The 16,198-nt window shown below is 35.4% G+C and overlaps 1 protein-coding gene across 3 annotated transcripts in view; it reads left to right on the top strand.

Moving 5' to 3' along the window:
- The first annotated feature begins 341 nt into the window (after positions 1 to 341).
- The window catches only part of LOC134211597 (uncharacterized), a 99,595-nt gene continuing 83,738 nt past the window's right edge, over positions 342 to 16,198 (top strand). For 2 of the 3 annotated variants that reach the window (XM_062688611.1, XM_062688609.1), the window contains exon 1: positions 342 to 593. The gene's annotated coding sequence lies outside the window, so the exon portion shown is untranslated. Of the gene's footprint in view, positions 594 to 625; positions 1,147 to 16,198 lie in introns of those variants that run through there. The other variant, XM_062688610.1, reaches the window with a different exon arrangement.

The raw sequence follows: 16,198 nt of genomic DNA, 5'->3' as shown, positions 1-16,198 counted from the left end.
CCACGATGTACACATCAAACTAAAATTAACGTGAATCCAATGAATAACATGCTTAAAACAGACACATCAGCAACAATTTTGACAGCTCGATCCTGTACAAGTTGCTTGCAGGTTGTCTGCAATGCTAATTTTATTTGCAAATCGCAATAAAATCTGAAAACTTCTAAACCCATTTTCTCAGCTTGATCAAAATGTAACATACGCTGATTTGAAAAAGTACCCGAGAAAGATTTGTGTTCTTGTGTTAACCGAGCTGAATATTTTTGTTTTCGTTTTGAGACAAAAGTCTCAGACAGAGACAAAACCGTCCAGAAAGTGCAATTTTGCAACACGCCAATTCTTGCGTGTTTGTTGCGTGTCTGATCCGTCCGTCCTGATGGGGACCACAGTCCGTCAAAGTTTTTCCATTCCAAATAATCGATTTCTTGCATTCGTCGTCGTCGTGCGGAGTAAAATTTATCGTGCGGTGAAGTTTTTCGGAAAGATATCAAGTGAATCGTAGTGACTGAACTGTTAGTGGTCCTAAATTGCAGAACTGGAAGAGGCAGTTTCGAAGGTGCTTTTAGCTTTGTTGGTGCTCGCTGGAATAACAGGTAGATACTTCCGCAAAGGTGCTCCGGATTTTCCTTCTGGTTGTGTCATTGGCCATTGGTATCTCTTCGGCTGGTCTTGTCTGAGCTCGGTGTGTGAAAAGATTCCGCTGATAGAAGTGTGAGTGCGTAGGCTCCTCTGGCAAAAAAAAATTAAATCAAAATATACCGACTTGAACGAAAGAGCTGGCGAGTGAAAAGTGAAATCATCGGAGGTCTACGAAAAAAAGACCCGTGGAGAGGATTTCCCTTTTGATTTTGGGGTCGTTTTGGAATTTTCCGAACAAGTGACTAACTATCCAAACCGGTAGATTTATAATTCGTTGCGTCGAAAACTGAGCAGGCAAGATTCTCGAATCTCGATTGTGCACAAAACCAAACAAAAGAATACCAATCCCAGATGCATCGCATTGAATTGTACATAGCGGACGCAAGCACCTGATAGGTAGATATGAGACGATTCTATCGATCGATTCTAATATACCTTCGTGCTTCTGATTGATACACTACACAATGGAATTTATTTAATGTTGATTTCATTTTTATAATTGATTCGGTAAGTTTTATTTGATTCATACGCAAATTTATGCAAACCATTGTTTGCAACATAGGAACTACATGTAAGAAATGATATGAATTTATTAAGCTGTTTTTTTATTTAACGACTGTGGCCAAGCCTTGTTGAAACGTGCGACTGATTCTATCAGGGTTATTTTTTCGATGAGTTACTTTCGGTGTTTAGTGTTAAATTAGCTAGCTAAAACTAGCTAAGTAAAAAAAATAACTTTGCAATTTATGATCATAGTACATATTTGTTTTAAAGTTCGCGTTTGAACGACCACGACCAACTTTTCCATACCAATGAAATGAGTGCTTTAATGACCATTATGTAACTAAAATGAGTTGCATAAAATCCATTTTACATGCTACAGCCCATTTTTCGTCATTGAAAAAAAAATATAGCGATTGCAACTCGCTGCAAAACTCAGCACTCGTAGGATTTATCTATCTCCGCAAGTCTCGTTGGATAAACGCACAACTCTTGCTGATAAAAACATCTTTTCGCAACTAGTTCAGGTACCAGGCTATTTTTAATGACTTGGTTACTATTTTGAGTATAGTCACTAAAAAGTCACTATTTGCATCCAAAAGTCACTATTTTTCAGAAAATGGTCAGTGGTCACTAATGACACTATTTTTTTTTGCCTTTCTCGTATACTAAGTATACGGTAAAGGCTATATGATCGCTCCAAAAACAAACTTTTTATAGAAGGCCCGGAGACCCATATTGTTATATACCAATCGACTCAGTTCGACGAATTGAGGTGATGTCTGTGTGTGTGTGTGTGTGTGTGTGTGTGTGTGTATGTATGTGTGTGTGTGCGCAAAACTACTCAAAAAATGTCACTCATTTTTCGGGCACTTATCTTCAACCGATTTGCTCGCAACAAGTTGCATTCGACGCAGAATCCTGTCCCATTGTTTCCTATTTGTAATTGGCCAGATCGGACTATGGGATCGAGAGTTATGGCCAAAATACAAATTCATACGAAAAAATCGCGTAAAAAATGTCACTCATTTTTCGGGCACTTATCCTCAACCGATTTGCTCGCAACAAGTTGCATTCGACGCAGAGCCCTGTCCATGGATAAGGGGCTTGACGTTGATATTTCAAGTGTCTTAAAAAGATTTTTATTTTTTAAATTATTATTAAATTAAATTATTTTTAAATTAAAAAATTAAGATATTTTTCCATTTTTTATATCTCCTTCACAAGAATATCGTTATTTTAATGGTTTGAAAATAAGCTCCGTAGAGAAACTTTTATCACATCTTACTTAAATAAGGTCAACAGTTATACCAAACACTTGAGGTACCATGCCTCCAAGTTAACTAATAGTTAGTGTCGCACGATCTAACAACAACTGCCTATTGGTAAATTTGGAGGTGCCGGCAGGGCTCAGTAGGGGTCTAACTAACATAACTCTAATACTAACAAGACCCTGAAACAAACGCTTATCCAAATAGCATACATCTATTTATACTTGTAGTAGTAGCTAACAATAATTCATATTGTACCCGTATAGCTGAAGTAGAATTTTATTAGTGAAAAGTAGAATTTGTAGATTTACTAATTTGGCATTGGAGATAGTGAATGTATCTATTATATCTTCTCGATAATCTTTTTATTTTAGTCTCTCTAGCTGCATGGATCAACGCAAAAAAACTGTTTCTCTCTTCCTTCTATTAGGTTAGTTAGAAAAATTAGCGGATATATAGGGGACATGACTTAGTGTTTTTCGTATTAAGACAAATTCGCTGACCTTTACCTTATAATAAAATAAATGACCGATAGTAAAATAAATGACTGAAATTTAAAGATATCAAATAAATAATAAAAAACGAAAATAAATACATGACCATCAGTGGACAGAAAGACAAGAGACAGAGTTCTGTTTAGAATAGTTAATTGAGACCATTGCACTCACAAGATAGAGAATAACTAGTACCACTATTATTGCTACAAGACTAATAACTTGACCACTTACGGAAATGAGGATAGACCATATGATGCGTTCATCCACTATTATATTGAATATTGTATACCCTGAATCTGAATAACTGAATTTTAGACCTCATTATTTTAATAAATAATAAAGGTTTGAATATTAGAAAAGGGAATAGAACTTGACCAAAAAAGCAATTACGGAACAACTGGACAGAAATTTTGTATAATGATCACTATTAGACTACTGAAACTTTAACATATGACATTACTGTGACTGATAGGATACAATTAACTCGACGACGTATTGACAAACATCCGATACTCAACCGTGTTAAAATAAGGGAAGCTCTTCAATGTGTCCATTTATTACAATAGTACTTAAATTAATCTATTTTGAAACTACCCTACCAGAATGATATCATTACATCTTTATTCGAAATTGTTACTTGGAAATGGCAACAGTACCCAACATAGACTACTATTAGGTATTGAATGTCGGCTCCAAGTAACTAATAATTAAATTTACATGTTAACTACTTATTCAGAAAACATCTATGTATATGTTGAGCTTCCATTATTTGTTCGGTTTATAATTGACAGACTGTAGATAGAAAGAATAATGTATCGGTATGATCACAATACAAACCCAGGCCGCAGTGACCTAGTGAGCAACATAGCTTGAGTCGTCTGCTAGTATTGTGTATCACATGGAGAGCCCAGCCGAGATACCAGTCTATTAAGACTACAACTGGTCAACTCTCGAAAAAAAAAAAAAAAAAAAAAACAAGTTGCATTCGACGCAGAAACCCTGTCCATGGATAAGGGGCTTGACGTTGATATTTCAAGTGTCTTAAAAAGATTTTTATTTTATTTTTATTTTTGTTGTTTAATAGAGTGCTTTTTTCAAGCAAAGGTTAAGTTCAACACTAAATTAAAAAATTAGGATATTTTCCATTTTTTATATCTCTTTCACAAGAATATCGTTATTTTAATGGTAATGGTTTGAAAATAAGCTCCGTAGAGAAACTTTTATCACATCTTACTTAAATAAGGTCAACAGTTATACCAAACACTTGAGGTACCATGCCTCCAAGTTAACTAATGGTTAGTGTCGCACGATCTAACAACAACTGCAGGGCTCAGTAGGGGTCTAACTAACATAACTCTAATACTAACAAGACCCTGAAACAAACGCTTATCCAAATAGCATACATCTATTTATACTTGTAGTAGTAGCTAACAATAATTCATTTTGTACACGTATAGCTGAAGTAGAATTTTAGTAGTGAAAAGTAGAATTTGTAGATTTACTAATTTGGCATTAGAGATAGTGAATGTATCTATAATATCTTCTCGATAATCTTTTATTTTAGTCTCTCTAGCTGCATGGATCAACGCAAAAAAAAACTGTTTCTCTCTTCCTTCTATTAGGTTAGTTAGAAAAATTAGCGGATATATAGGGGACATGACTTAGTGTTTCTCGTATTAAGACAAATTCGCTGACCTTTACCTTATAATAAAATAAATGACCGATAGTAAAATAAATGACTGAAATTTAAAGATATCAAATAAATAATAAAAAACGAAAATAAATACATGACCATCGGTGGACAGAAAGATAAGAGACAGAGTTCTGTTTAGAATAGTTAATTGAGACCATTGCACTCACAAGATAGAGAATAACTAGTACCATTATTATTGCTACAAGACTAATAACTTGACCACTTACGGAAATGAGGATAGACCATATGATGCGTTGAATATTGTATATCCTGAATCTGAATAACTGAATTTTAGACCTCATTATTTTAATAAATAATAAAGGTTTGAATATTAGAAAAGGGAATAGAACTTGACCAAAAAAGCAATTACGGAACAACTGGACAGAAATTTTGTATAATGATCACTATTAGACTACTGAAACTTTAACATATGACATTACTGTGACTGATAGGATACAATTAACTCGACGACGTATTGACAAACATCCGATACTCAACCGTGTTAAAATAAGGGAAGCTCTTCAATGTGTCCATTTATTACAATAGTACTTAAATTAATCTATTTTGAAACTACCCTACCAGAATGATATCATTTCATCTTTATTCGAAATTGTTACTTGGAAATGGCAACAGTACCACCCGTTGTCAACATAGACTACTATTAGGTATTGAATGTCGGCTCCAAGTAACTAATAATTAAATTTACATGTTAACTACTTATTCAGAAAACATCTATGTACATGTTGAGCTTCCATTATTTGTTCGGTTTATAATTGACAGACTGTAGATAGAAAGAATAATGTATTGGTATGATCACAATACAAACCTAGGCCGCAGTGACCTAGTGAGCAACATAGCTTGAGTCGTCTGCTAGTATTGTGTATCACATGGAGAGCCTAGCCGAGATACCAGTCTATTAAGACTACAGCTGGTCAACTCTCGAAAAAAAAAAAAAAAAAAGAAACAAGTTGCATTCGACGCAGAATCCTGTCCCATTGTTTCCTATTTGAAATTGGCCAGATCGAACTATGGGATCGAAAGTTATGGCCAAAATACAAAATCATACGAAAAAATCGCGTAAAAAAAGTCACTCATTTTTCGGGCACTTATCCTCAACCGATTTACTCGCAACAAGTTGCATTCGACGCAGAATTCTGTCCCATTGTTTCCTATCTGAAATTGGCCAGATCGAACTATGGGATCGAGAGTTATGGCCAAAATACAAAATCATACGAAAAAATCGCGTGAAAAATGTCACTCATTTTTCGGGCACTTATCCTCAACCGATTTGCTCGCAACAAGTTGCATTCGACGCAGAATCCTGTCCCATTGTTTCCTATTTGAAATTGGCCAGATCGAACTATGGGATCGAGAATTATGGCCAAAATACAAATTCATACGAAAAAATCGCGTAAAAAAAGTCACTCATTTTTCGGACACTTATCCTCAACCGATTTGCTCGCAACAAGTTGCATTTGACGTAGAATCCTGTCCCGTTGTTTCCTATTGAAAATTGGCCATATCGGACTATGGGATCGAAAATTATACCATTTTTGCCTTTCTCGTATACTAAGTATACGGTAAAGGCTATATGATCGCTCCAAAAACAAACTTTTTATAGAAGGCCCGGAGACCCATAGTGTTATATACCAATCGACTCAGTTCGACGAATTGAGGTGATGTCTGTGTGTGTGTGTGTATGTATGTGTGTGTGTGCGCAAAACTACTCAAAAAATGTCACCACTTATCTTCAACCGATTTGCTCGCAACAAGTTGCATTCGACGCAGAATCCTGTCCCATTGTTTCCTATTTGTAATTGGCCAGATCGGACTATGGGATCGAGAGTTATGGCCAAAATACAAATTCATACGAAAAAATCGCGTAAAAAATGTCACTCATTTTTCGGGCACTTATCCTCAACCGATTTGCTCGCAACAAGTTGCATTCGACGCAGAATCCTGTCCCATTGTTTCCTATTTGAAATTGGCCAGATCGGACTATGGGATCGAAAGTTATGGCCAAAATACAAAATCATATGAAAAAATCTCGTGGAAAATGTCACTCATTTTTCGGGCACTTATCCTCAACCGATTTGCTCGCAACAAGTTGCATTCGACGCAGAATCCTGTCCCATTCTTTCCTATTTGAAATTGGCCAGATCGGACTATGGGATCGAAAGTTATGACCAAAATACAAAATCATACGAAAAAATCGCGTAAAAAAAGTCACTCATTTTTCGGGCACTTATCCTCAACCGATTTACTCGCAACAAGTTGCATTCGACGCAGAATTCTGTCCCATTGTTTCCTATTTGAAATTTGCCAGATCGAACTATGGGATCGAGAGTTATGGCCAAAATACAAAATCATACGAAAAAATCGCGTGAAAAATGTCACTCATTTTTCGGGCACTTATCCTCAACCGATTTGCTCGCAACAAGTTGCATTCGACGCAGAATCCTGTCCCATTGTTTCCTATTCAAAATTGGCCAGATCGAAATATGGGATCAAAAGTTATGGCCAAAATACAAAATCATACGAAAAAATCGTGTAAAAAATGTTACTCATTTTTCGGGCACTTATCCTCAACCGATTTTCTCGCAACAAGTTGCATTCGACGCAGAATCCTGTCCCATTGTTTCCTATTTGAAATTGGCCAGATCGAACTATGGGATCGAGAATTATGGCCAAAATACAAATTCATACGAAAAAATCGCGTAAAAAAAGTCACTCATTTTTCGGGCACTTATCCTCAACCGATTTGCTCGCAACAAGTTGCATTTGACGTAGAATCCTGTCCCGTTGTTTCCTATTGAAAATTGGCCATATCGGACTATGGGATCGAAAATTATACCATTTTTTTATGGAAAAATCGCTAAAAAAAATGTCACTCATTTTTCAGGTACTTTTCCTCAACCGATTTGCTCGCATTAAATTGCATTCGACGCAGAATGTCTCATTGATTCCTATTGAAAATTGGCCAGATCGGACTATGGGCTTAGAAAATATGGTAAAATTACTATTTATTTGTGAAAAAGAGTTCAAAAAAGTCTAGCTCACTTTTTTAGCACTTAGACTTCATCTATTCCCCAAGCAACACACGTTCAACAAATCTGTTTGCAGTAAACATATTGTGACTGAATCCGGCCATATATAAGTTACTGTGATTGATGTGCAATATGTGTGCTTCTCAGGTCGCTCGCAACAGATTGCATTCGACGCAGAATCTTGTCCCATTGTTTCCTATAGAAACTTGGCCGGATCGTACAATGGCGAAAATACTAATTTTAAAACTACAAAATAAAATGCCATTTTTTGCTCTTATGCTCATCCGATTTGTTTGCAACAAATGGCGTTTGGCGAGAATTTTTTTTATGCATATAAACAAATATGAAAAATAAGACCAATCCACATATTGGTGTTATTTTAGATTTTTCCAAACCTTTTGAACGAACGAGAAAGGCACCATCACCGCTAGGTGGATTAATCTGGGTTTTTTAATTGTGTATAAAAGTTCATAATAAAAATCATTCATGCCTACTATTATTATCAGCCGAATCAAATGTGAATCTGGCAGCAATATATTAAATTTGGGAAATAGGTATATTATGTACACAGAAAGGAATTTCTGTCTGTCTGACCCTTATAGAATCAGAAACTGCTGAACCGATCAGCGTAAAATTTTGTATACATACAGTGATTTTTCGGACCGGGGAAGGTTCTTATATTGGTTCTAGACCCCTCCTCTTTTGGAACGGAAGGCTCTCATACAAATGAAACATAAATTTCTGCATAATTTGAGAACTAATGATGGAAAATTAAACCGATTTTGGTGTGTAGAAAAAATAGAAGTTTTGACGTTTGCTCTTTCTTAATACTTTATCGTCTCAATTGGTTTTGGGTGAGACGAAGTTCGACGGGTCACCTAGTCTTAATTATAACAAAAACTAATTAGATTTAAAAGTTTTTATAACTCGAGATTATTTGGCCATACATTTTTTATTAACTTTAATACTCTTTCTGCCATTTAGAAATTATAGTTTGTTACAATTTCTGGATTTTTAATAGAGACCAGAGTTTTATTGGAATGTCTCGTTGAGTTGAGTCAAAATCTCGAAAACTTCATTTGAATTTGTTATTGAACCATAGTTTAATAACAGGTCAAATTGTATTTTTTTAAATTTCTTCATTATTTTAATTACTTTATATTTTTCAAATGAAACCAAGTTTTGTGAGTCCAAATAGTTTACCATCTAGGAATCAAAAAATATATCATCAATCAGATCATTTTATATCATTCACATTTATATTGGCTGTTATACAGAAAACTTCGAGCTTATATTAAACAACAAATTTTGTTGTAATTATCAACATAATTTTGTGAAACAACTTGTAACTCACTACCCGTTCCCGTGACGTCGGGTAGATACCTTCTCGTGGTGTGTTACTTAATATGGGGTACCATGGTCACATTGCTAGCTTCTGGCTGATTCAACGAATACCAGCCTCAATATCCAATTCCGTGGTACTTACGAGTAGAGGTGTGCGCCGCCGCGCCACGCCGCCGCCGCCGACAGTTTTTGGCACGCCGCCGCCGCCGACATTTTTGCATCGGCGCGCCGCCGTTTAAAATTTGTCACGCCGCTGATCTATAATTTTCCACGCCGATTAAAATTTTTAAGTAGTGAAAGCCCCAGAAAATTTTTCGTGAAGATACCAATTATTTCCATGAAAATTCCATACAATATCTTGTTAACGCTTCGAAGAGCTCTCCGTAAAAATCAAGCGTGAAAATTTCGGAGGAGTTCACGTTGAAATAAAAAAAAATCTGTTTGAAATTGAATTTTTGAACAGAAAATAGTTGTTCGGGAGAAAGTCACAAGGCTGAAAGTTGTTAGGCCGAATCGTTTAACCGAAAAGACTATTTGGTAGAAGCCTACCCGACTAGAAGGTCATATCAAAATTATATCATCCTATGTTATTATGTTATACTAAATATTTATAACAAAATTTGTTAGAAACATGGTGTTGTTAAAATATCTAAATTTCTATCAAAAACTACACTACTGGAAACAAAAAACAATCTAATTTTGTTACAATTTTATCATAAAAATAACATATTTTGTTAGAAATTTGTAACAGAATCAGATACAAAATATATTGTTTCTGTGCAGTTGGACTTTTTACAGGTCGTGATAGGTCTCCAGATTGTGATCAACAATCATAATTAATTTGTTTTTGTTTGAACAAGAATATTTTTCGAGAACATGAAATTAACGACATTACAAACAAGGCAACCTTTTCAAATTATATCAGCGTTGTGATATCTAAGGCTGGGAGACTTTGCTACATCTATTTTAATTGCCTACTGTTGGGCAATTCGGTGTTAAGCATTTTTCAAATCATATTATGATATAATCCTGTTACAACATTTGAAAGATAAAGGCTACTGAGAACAAATTTATATCAAAATAAGTTATAAATATCACAATATGTTAAAATTGTGTTCAATTTTTGTTATGCTGTTCTAGTCGGGTACCCGAGCAAAGCTTAAGAGCAAATTGATAACTTGATTTAATGTTGTAAAATCATCGATTATGTTTACATACTTTTTTTTTGTCTTTATTATCGAGACTTTCAGCCCGAGGCTGGCTCGTCTCGTAAAGTTTACATACTTAATTTGATATCTTTTTGGTCGTTTTAACGGTTAAAATAACAAAACGTATAGCAGAATTATCTTACTGTGACATCAAATCAAAAACTATTTCTGCTGTCGATGAGAGCAAATCGAAAACTAAATTTGATATTGGTTTCCGATAGCAAAATAAGTACACAGTTTGATGTCATATCATTCAATTTAGTAATCTACAGCAACATGAGATCAAAATATGTAATCAATTATGATGATTTATACATATTTGAAAACAAATTATGAATCAATTTGATGTCAAAATCAAAATATTCTATATGCTCCCATTATGTTTTTCAGACTTTGGATATCTATAGACATACTGGGGTTAGACAAAAAGGTTGAGATAGGTAAAATTATGTCGAAATTCAAATCAGCATTACTTTGCAGAGAATAATCCGATTTTGATAAAACCAGGACCATCAGAAGCGGACACTCTTCTAGTATACTGTACCTCTGCAAAACCTGAGGTTGGTCCTTGGCCACCGGAGATGTTTCGGGTTTTCCAAGGGTATGTTCAAGATGCATTTTTTCCACTCCTTGTCATTTTATGTGACGTTTACTTTCATTTAAGCTTTCTCCAAAAACTAGAACTATTATGCCGACCAATGGTGGGTGTAGATTGAAAATCCATCAAAACTACGCAGAGTTATGGCCATTTCCGTAAAAACGATGCCGGGAACATTATGAAAGGATAACATATCGGAATAATGCGAATATGAGTACCTAACTTCATGGCCTTGCGAGATTATGTTTACAGAAACATTTCCAGAATGATAGTGTCCACTGCCACCCTTATAGCAGGTTCCATGGGCCTTCAAGGAGGGGCCGGTTTCGGCACCATCTGGAACCATGCATATATGGGTGTCAAAATTCATGTTTCCCCAAGATGATGAGTATAGGATCATTATTGAAGATACATTTTGAGGACTGTAAAACTCTCTGGCCAATTTGTAACAGGTTCGGAGTGTTCTGCGAAAGTGACATTTGTTTATGATATATGGCCAATTCCGGACCGATTTCACGAACATGGCTATATCTCTGCGTATACCTAACGGATTTTCGATCTGCAGCCAGCATTGGTCAGCATATTAGTTCTAGTTTCTGGGGAAGCAAAAAACATGACGGCCGTAAACGTCACATAAAATGACAAGCAGAAGAAAAAATGCATTTTTCACATAACCTCAAAAAACCCGGAACATCTCCGGTGGCCAAGGAACAATCTTAGGTTTTGTATGGAAACAGTATACTAGAAGAGTTTCCGCGCTCGATTATCCCGGTTTCACCAAAATCGAATCACTCTACGCAAAGTTATGCTGATTTGAACTTCGACAAAATTTTGCCTATCTTAACCTTTTTGTCTAACCCCTGTAGATTTGGATATCTATATAGCCAAAAGATATTTGGCCGAGAATGGCATTTGGTCGAACAGTTCCTTTGGCTGAAAAAATCGTGAACTTGTCCTTCGGCCGAAATAGTCTTTTGGTCGAAAGGGCAATTTGGTCAAAAGGACATTCGGTCGAAAGTGTCGTTTGGCTGAATTGGTCATTTTGGATATTTTCACGACAATAACGGGAGAATCTTTTGAATTTCGCCTCAAAAAATTGATGAACTTCCCCAGAAATTCTTTTTATTTTCAGATTTTCTACGGGAACTACTTTCTAGTTTCGAGAACTCTTTGGAATTACCAAGGAAAATTGTTTGGGATTTACATGAGAATCTCTCCATAGTTTTTACGGGAAGTTGTTCCAAATATCTACAGGAAAATATTCGGAATATTCTCGGAAAGTTCCTATTGAGTCTCTGTTGAGTATTAATTAAAATTCACACAGAAAATTGTGACTAGTGAAAGAGATGCTTTAACGTTGACTTCCCCAATCTAAATTATTCAAGACGGTTAGTTTTTTATCCTTTATTAGAGTGATTTTTTTCGCAGGGAGAAGTTCATCATTAAACGGCTAACTTTAAAACATCGGAAAAATACTCGAATTTTTTGAGGATTGTTTTTGGATTTCTTCAGAAAATTTTATCTATTTTTGATTAAAAATTCTTGGTAAGTTCCATTCCATTCCAATAAGACCGAAAGTGACAGACGGCCAAGCTGGTAATTTGGCCGAAAAAGCCGTTTGCCCTAACAGGTCGTCTGGCCGAAACCATCGTTGCCTAAAAATGCCAATTTAGCAGAAATAGTTTTTTGACAGAATGGGCAATTTGGCCAAATTTCAATGACTGAACATCATACTGAACGGGTAATATGGTCAGAAATGGCCACTTGTTTGGCGAAATAATCTTTTTTGTCAATTGACCATTGAACAACATTCCGTGGCCTCTCTATTTTTAAGTCGCTACTGGACTTTAGGCCAAAAGACATATAGCCAGGTATCATTTAGCAAAACGATTCACGGAAACTGTTATCAGATCAAAACTGGTTTGACCGAAAATGTAGTTTGGCCGAAAGCGATGTACAGCCAAAAGGAAAATTTGGACGGACTAGTAAAAAGTTGTTTACCCTAACAGGTCATTTGGCTGAAAATGGCGTTCGGGTGAAAAAGTCGTTTGACCGAATATACATCATAATCATTTGACCAAAAATGCCGTTTGGTAAAAAATGGCATTTGGCAGAAAGAGCCATTTGGCCCTTAAATGTTCTTTCTGCAACCTTCTTTAAAAAGTGTCGTTCGGCTGAATTGATCATTTTGCCAAAAAAGACGTTTATTCGAATAGGTCGAATGCCGTTCGAAAGGACATTCTTGGGCCAAATTACCATTTTTACCAAGCGGCATTTTCGGTCAAATGATCTATTCGGATAAAGGATCTTTTGTAAAAATACATTTTTGGTCAAACCATTTTTGACCTGATAACAGTTTCGGATAAACGTTCAATTCGGCTTAATAGGAGTTGGTTGGATGGCTATTGGCTAAAATCCAGTATCGACTTAAAAGTAGAGAGGTTACGAAATTTTATTTAGTAAGTTACGAAATTTCGTTCAACAGTCGTTTGACAAAAAGCCTTTTCAACGTAAATATCATTAGGCCAAACGGATGGATATTTGACTAATTACCCATTCAGTAATTGACGTTTGGCCGTAAAGCCTGTTGGCCTAATCGATATTTGCGGACAAGTGACCCATTCTGTAAAACGACCATATCGGCCAAACGGCATTTTTGGGCTGATGACCTATTCGGCGTCGGACGTAGTCAGACGTCGTCAAAATAGAAGTGCATCTGATTGTACACCGCTATGCAGCTATCATCGACTTTGACATAGTTTCGAAGCTCAGCTGTTCGATAACTGCAAAACTGATGTAACTTTCGAAATGCAGTTAAAAGCATTGAAGTTAAATGACTTTCAGTTATCGAACGTCTACTGTATAAAAAATTTCTCGTAGAATTCCAATAATTTCGTTGGATCATTTTGAACAATCCTCCGCGGAAATTCTAAAGAAGTTTCCGTTAAACTTACGGAGAATTTCTCCTGAACATGAAAACTCCTTAGAGTCTCCCGCGGAAATTCTTAAGAATTGACTATTTTATCGTTGGCCATGCCAAACTAGCCGTCTTTATTATTCTAGACTGAGAAAGCCAACGGTAAAACACCCATTCAACCAGCCGCACTCTACTACAATTATCAATAATGTTCTGTGCAAATTTGGAAGAATACTCAACAGAAACTCAACAAGAACTTTTCATAAATTTCCGAAGTTTTTCCTGTAGTTAGTTAAGAGTTAAGAACAGTTAAAAACATTTTTTTGTGAAAATTCCTAAGTTTCTCATGTAAATTGCGACAAATTTTCTGCTGAAATTTCAAACTAGTTTATTTGGCAATTCAAAATACCTTCTTTTGGTAATTCCAAAGATTTCGCGAAGCTTCAAATAATCCTAAAATATTTTCCAAATTTTGGTTTTTCTCCAGATTTTTCAAACGAAAATAAAAAAAAAATCATCTTTCAATGCCTTGAAAGTAACCCGAAAAAATTTAAAAAAAATCTTAGTAAAACGTAATGAAAAAATCGCCAGGCCGATTCACGCCGCCGCTGGCCCCCTCCAGACCTACTTGTGCCCCCCCCCCCAGAAAATTTTGAAAAGTAATTCCAACTTAGTCAATTTTTATTTCATTTACATATTTCCTACATGTTTCTTAATTTTGATTATGAATTCTATAAACATATTTTTTGTTGCGTCATCACATCTATGACCATTTGTTCAGCAAAGCATCGAAATATTTAAGTTGGACTCCCGGGAACATTTTCTCGATTTTTAAGCTAAAATCAATGCCGCTTCTAATTCAGTTGCTAGCTTAAAATAATAAATTTGTCCTGCATTTGTTTGACTAGTATCCTGGTCGCAGAAACATAAAAACATAATTGTATTAAGATATAAATATTTCTGTTCTATTAAACTACCATCCGCTTCAAAAAAGACTGAAGCAACTACGTCAAAATGAGCACATGTACACAAATCCGGTCAATGAAATTTCGAACGACCATTCTTTCGAAAATCTTCGAGTTAATCGCAAGGTATGCCGCAAAACAGTTGATCAAATTCCTATGGAGCTTTTTGCTCTCGCTATATAATTCTGACACAGAAAGATATAAAATTATAAAACTTAAGAATCTTTGTTACAATGACAGAAAAATCAACAACGCATTCCATTGAAAGTATTAGGACAAAACTTAGGCAACCTTCACACTCACAACAGAGATTGCATTAAAGAAATATTTTTATAACTCTCAAAAGATCTTGTTCCATTGAATTTTTTGGCGATTTCATAAGGATCATCGGAAAACTCTTTTGTGCCTGCTTTAGTTAGAATTTGTTTTTTAGGATAAAAACAATTAGATTTAGAAACCAGTTCGTATCAGAAAACATTTCTTTTGCAGCACAATTCAGATCGATTTGGTTGCTTCTCAAGTCTCTTTGATTTTTGCAGAGAAATCTCTCACCTATTCAGAAAACCATAATAAAGCCTCTTCCTAACGTCAGTAACTACAAAAACCCTATGTTATTCTGGAATTTGATTTATGACTCCTAATTTTATGACTCATAATTTTATGACTCATGGAATTGATGACTCATAAAAACACTTTAGGATTCCAAATTTGTGTTTATCGGTACTTAACTATTTCAGCACATAGCATACATTTTGGAATTGCATGAATACTTATATTGATTATGACAAAATTTCGTGGAATTTATTCCACATCTAAAGAGTTTCAAAAATTTCAAGTTTCAAAAAAATCGAGATCTTTATGCATTAAGTAATCATGGAAATGCTTGAAAACCTTCAGAAATATACTCATATCGAATTTCATTTATAGATAATTCGAAGAAGATTCTTGAATTTTAGATTACACACTTATCCACATTTAGTAACATGGAGAAGACAAGTTGACACAGACACAGCGTTTTGAAGCATCATAGCATCATTGGAAATCAATTATATTCGCGATTTTTTTTGTTAGTTCTAGGACCAATGAGCGATAAACTTAGTCAAACAATTTCTATTGCAATCCATGCGCACAGTGCTTTAAATCGGCTTTGAATATTACATCCCACCAGCTGGTGCCATGGCCCCCTTAGACCGAGACTCTAGTTACGCCTATGACGGCATTCATTGCTACCAGCCCAAAATTGCACAAACTAGTCGAGTCAAGTACGAGACACTGAAGACGGCCTTACTGTTGAGGTCGAAATACGTATCTGTCAAGATACAATTAAGTGGTGGAATTCAATGGGATGGTATAAACTCGTCTTATGACAGGGGAAATATTATTAATTTTGCAAAATAATTCATTACAATCGAAACCTTATGGTCAGCTTTTGTTAGTTCATTGTTTCACAGTAGGGGTGCTCGGAGTAAATTGGACAACTGCTGCTGTGTTTCAAACATAATCATTACCATTCATTTA

Source organism: Armigeres subalbatus, chromosome 2 (genome assembly GCF_024139115.2).
Source record: "Armigeres subalbatus isolate Guangzhou_Male chromosome 2, GZ_Asu_2, whole genome shotgun sequence".
Lineage (NCBI taxonomy): Eukaryota > Metazoa > Arthropoda > Insecta > Diptera > Culicidae > Armigeres > Armigeres subalbatus.
The sequence above is the reverse complement of the archived record's forward strand: the minus strand, read 5'-3'. Positions and strand labels throughout refer to the sequence as shown.